We start from the raw sequence: 5,982 nt of genomic DNA, 5'->3' as shown, positions 1-5,982 counted from the left end.
ACTTACATATACATTCAAAATTTATAGACCTTTCTTCTTATTGATATATAATTCATAAATTCATCATGGTAGAAATAATGCAAAATGTCTGCGAAAAATCTGTAAAATAATAAAAATCGATTAATGCAAAATAATGTTACTGATAGACGTTATAAAAATAAATAAATAAAAATGAAAAAACAATAAAGTATCTTACATGTGAGCTTATTATCGAAAATATAATCACCAGTTTTAAATTACATTTACTATAGTTTATACTAACGATTATACTTACTACGCGAGTAAGTAGCTTATAGATGCATTTTAATAGGAAGAGCAGTTGTAGCCTCGTTGCTTGATATTCTCTAACACAAGGAGAATCTCCGGCTTGTTTCATGGCCGGACGGAACGTCATGGCTGAACCGACGAATAAACCAATAAACGGGGCAACCATCTGCTTGCCAGCCGGCATCTTTCTCTTCCCCTTCGCTTCCCTAGTCGCTCCATAACTCCATTCTTCTCCCCTCGTGTTTCTTCCCCTTCACCCTCCTTCTCCCTTCAGCACCATTTTATAAGCGATCCTGAAATGAAATCCACGTGAGAGCTTGCAGCATCCGTGAAGAACTCGTGGCTTTTGTATTACAATAATAAGCGAATCCACCCACAATAGTACGTCTTTATCAGAGCAACTCGATACAATTAAAATAAAGAATAAGAACAACTCTTAATTAAGAAATTAATTATAATTTTTTAAATGTTGTAATTACTAAAGATTATAATTAATATACGGACTTGCAATAATGTAAGCAGCATTAATTCTGCGATATACTATAAATCCAGAAAACAATATTAATTAATTTTAATAATTTATTTTAAAATAAATAATATTAAGATTGTCTATTGTCTCCAATAAAAATTGTTGTTAAGAACAACACAATATTAATAATTGCGTTATGTGATTTATATTATATTTTAACATATAAAAATGTAATATTATACACATATATTGACATCAAAATCATAAAAAAATATTAATTTTGATATAACCACAATTACGAAATAATCACTATATGGAATATTATCGTATAATGCCGGAATGTTAGCAAGTATCTATTATAGCATACACAGTTGTACAAAATCTCGAAGATAAAAACTTGGAAGAAGTTGGAAATACGCAGCAGGATAGCTACGAAACCGAAGGTCAAATAGGTCGCCATTATCCGAGACCTATTACCTACAACGGACCGTGATACCTGTTTCGATACCGAAAATAGAAAAAGTCAGAAGAGCAGAGCTCTCTCTGTTCCCTATAAGGAAATTTCAAATATAACTCTTATGAATCAACTTACACGTATATTAGAGAATATTAAAATATTTAAATTTTAATTTATAATAATAATAATTTATAATAAAATGATAATGTGCGACTATTGATGATAATGATTAATGAAAGAAAATGTTTTACTCAGTATACTAAATTTATATCTACAAGCGCCGTATGTGTAGATTTATATTCATACATATTTATAACAAAGATTCACGTATGATTATGCGACAAATGCCCCGAAATGATAATGAAAAGAGTTGACTGCGTTATCACCTTGTAAAAAAAATTAACAGGACTTTGTATTCCCATGCACAGCATGATATCATTTCTTGCGAAAACGTGTTAATTTATGACACACTGGTGGTTTAATATAATTATACTAATTGCAAGAATTATAAAATTGAGTGGAACGCGCACGTTAATATAGGCTTATAGTGGAAAAAATTATATGTATACTGCATGTATATCAAGTAATTTTATCTCTCAAATTATTAAGGATAAATCTTAATACATTATTTTTAAAGGTTTTTATATGAAATTTCAAAAATAATTTGCACATTTTAAGTCACATAATTGCTATCAATAAAATTCTAATATAAATTTGATTATATATTATTACAAAATTGATAATATCAATGATAAAAGACCAATACACGTGCCTGACACGTGCTGTTTGGATATTTGGCGGTAACATCCCTATTAAATATATAGCAATCACGGTGGCCTTCTCACAAGACGAACATCGATCACTTAACGCTTTGTCGTGTCACGCTACCTCTTGTTCATTCACGTGCCATTTTACGGTTGCAAAATAAACACATACATATACATACAAACACACATACTTATCCTTTTTTCTCTCAATATATATATAATCTTATACGTCGGAAAAATATTATTTATTTGAAATCAATTAATTTTTCTTACGCACTAAAAAAATATAGGTAAAAGATATAGAGAATGATCAAAACAAATTATTAAGGAATTAGTAAATCTGTTTTGCTTAAAAATTGTTAGAAAATATAAATTATTATTCTAGAAATAAATCTTTTTAATAAGATATACTCAACATATTTAGAGATAAGAAGGTTAGATGTGGAATGTGGACGCCGTAAGTCCTTGATTGGATTCACAGCCGGTTTATTCTCGTGTGCACACATGCTCGCTTCAAATGTTACACGCTTTTGTAGAAGACTGTGGAAGATGTATTTCATGATTTAGTATGCATTTAGCAGACATATATTTTGTGAAAAATTGCAAACGCAATACCTATAAATAATATTTTATTTATAAAAACGTAAAAAGGATTATATCTTTCCAGATCTCTCTTTTAGTTAACAATATTAATATTTAAAAGAATTCTTAAATACATATTTATTAAATTAATACTTAAATTATCAAAGAATTTGTCTATGTCTATACTAATTGTAAGAATGTAATAGAACACAAAAAAATCGCAATTAAATCAGTAATTAATTAGTGATTCATTCTGATGTCTAATTAGATTCTTTCAAACATTTACATAATGCGTAAAATATTAAAAAATCAAACAAGTAATAATAACGTGCAAAGTGATTCTTTTTCTTTAAACGTTTAGGCCAGCTGTAATCAATTATATTAATTTTGTGTAAGTTTTTCTATTCGTAAAAATAAGACACGTAATTTTTTGCACAGACCGGCTGCAAATTTTAAATGAAAAATCTACACCGATTCGTAATAATTTTTGTTGTGTAATTACATACACAATGTGCTATCAGTGCGAGCTATGAAATGAACTGAAATGGAACCGTGTTGCGCGTGAGGAACACTGTGCAAATCGATCGGCATCCTGCCAGATTGCGAGAGGCTATATGGACATCACGAAATTCGCCACCGTCGGCGCCACCGCGCCTGATGCCTTTTACGTGCTGGAGTATATTTCGTTTTGACTATTGATGTTATGCTAATGATACCTATTTTTCTCGTCCAAAATACATCAAAACGATGTTCTAAAGATGTCATGTAAAAAAGAAAACAGAATCATTAGGTGTATAGCTTCATAATTTCATACGACTGAATTTAAACTTTCAGCAAAGGAATAATTCTGTTTTATTTCTCTTAAATTTCTCTGTTTAGATCAAGCCTTTCCAGTTTGAGCTCCGGAGCCAAAATGTAAAGCCAAAAATCGAAGCAAAAAATTCAATGTGGGTAAAATTTCGGGGACTGTAAAGTATTGATACGCATCTGAGTGACGCTTATTAATACTTTACAGTCCCTGAAATCTTACATTGTATTTTTTTGCGTCGATGACTTTGCGTTTTAGCTCAAATTGGACAGGCCTGGTTTAGATTATTATTTTAATCAAATAGAACTATTTTTTGGTGATATTAAGTTATCTAACGGAAAAACACAATACATTATACAACGTTACAATTATACAACGTTGTATGCTTTGCATCACATTTTAATCTATCAGATAAACGAATTATTAAGATTATTTAGTTTGAATAAAAGAATTCTATTTATGCAATTTTTTAAAGGATATATATATATATATATATATATATATATATATATAAAGTGTTATTTTTACTGTAAATATTGTAATAATAATTAAGATATTTTTATTTTATACTAATTAAAATAAAATAAAAATACGATAATATTTAATTTTGTATATTTTTGTGACAATACACATCATTAATTTCATGTATTTATTGCATGTATTATCTAGCATAATGTAATTATGTACACAAGAAGTAATGTGGTTATATAAAACAGATAATACTTCTTTTCACAGATTTTGAAAAAAGATAACATAAAGCAAATAACAATATTATATCATGTAATAATTATCCAATGCCTGTAACTTTATAGGCTAAAGCAAATTATTTTTCCGTATCTATGTCCATTTTCAGTTCTCGTTTGATAGATAATATTAAGAATAAGAGAGAAATAGAATAGTATTAAGAATGTAGAATATAGATTTATCGTATATATCAAAATCTTTTCATCTCCATCGATATTAGTTAAAGTAGCATTATTTTCGTAAGAGAATCAAAACATATTGTATCCTTTTATGGATTTTGAGCTCAAGTTTCGAGCAGTACTTTAGTTTATTGCGTCATTAAATTTAGATTTCGCCACTTCTCTCATAGATAACAATGAATAAATTTTAACAGAAAAAAAAATGAGAACGAAGACTTACCAATACTGCTCATAAAAGTATCCTTAATAAAGCACAAATCTATGTCGATTCACTATTAATCACAAAACGATTTCCATTCAATAAACGCACAGGCGTCCATAGGAGAACGAATCTCCAAGCTAGGGATGAAATTGCGCACGAATCGACGCTGGGCGTCGCCATCGTAGGGATGGAACAGTCAGGACACAAGGTGGTGAATTCAGGAATGGAGAGTGGGGAGAATTCGAAAGTCGAGCAAAGAGCTTCGTGTCCGACCGCTGCTACGGCGACCTGCAGACTGTTCTGTCGAGCAACCTCGGCTCTCCTCGGTTACGAACAGTCATTAACATAAATTGTCTTCGGTGACAGTTACCACCACTACCTCTCTATAGTATCGGACAAAATAAAATAGATACAACCGTAATACTCTAACTCGCATATAAAAGATTTAATCTTATTCTATATATATTTAGTAATATTTAAAAGAGAGTATTCAAATTATTTTGAAATTTTATTTAGCATGCAACATTTCTAAGATAGTAATTTTTCTTATTGCTTTTAATATGTCGTAATGAGATCTAATTTTTTTTTGTATGGAACATAAACTTATCTAATATATACAAAGAAATTATTTTTAAAAGAAATAAATTATCAAATTCAGTAAAAAGTCGAGCTACCTACATCTTTACTAAACCCTACACTGCGCAATTTTTTAAGAAAATGCATATTTGATACATTTAAATCCATATTTTCTTTTTATTTTACGGTATCTGAATATTATAAAGTAACGTACGTTATTAAATTTAGTAAATAAAATTTTTGTATTTACTTATATATTTGTATCTGTATCATAAAAGAAAAAAATTTTGTAGCCTTCAGGTATAGATACTGAATTGTATTGTATGTTTGTCAGTTTATAATATATGTTTCGAAAAGGTAAGGATATTTCACGCTGAGAGTCAGACCATGAACACACAATATAATTCGGCATACCTGAATATCCGTTAATATTATCAATAATATTAGCGATAGAACCACAGATAATGTTACAATATTAACGATGATTATTAAAATTATAAAATTATTTTTAATGTTGTCAAACATATATAATATATAATTGTTGATTATTATTAAAATTATAAAATTATTTTTGATGTTGCAAAATTAAATTGTCATTGCAATTGCAAAGTTATCATTACAAAATTATAAAATTATTTGCTGCTTATTGAAAAAGTTACAAAGTTTCTGTTTTTATATTTAAATAAGAAAATTTGTTATATTTCAGTTTAATTTAATAGTGCTATCTAGTATTTGAAAAATATTTATTTTTAACGTTAAAAGTCAGTTTAGTTAAAAAGCAAAAATAAGCATTTCAGAATATTCAAATCTATTTATATAATTTTTTGTATGACTTAATTATTCAGAATGTAAACTACAGCTTTAAACTTATGTGAGTAGTTCACACACCACACACACACACACACACACACACACACACACACACACACAC

This window comes from Trachymyrmex septentrionalis, unplaced genomic scaffold (assembly GCF_001594115.1).
Source record: "Trachymyrmex septentrionalis isolate Tsep2-gDNA-1 unplaced genomic scaffold, Tsep1.0 scaffold80, whole genome shotgun sequence".
In the NCBI taxonomy this organism is placed as follows: domain Eukaryota; kingdom Metazoa; phylum Arthropoda; class Insecta; order Hymenoptera; family Formicidae; genus Trachymyrmex; species Trachymyrmex septentrionalis.
This window is presented reverse-complemented; position numbering follows the sequence as displayed.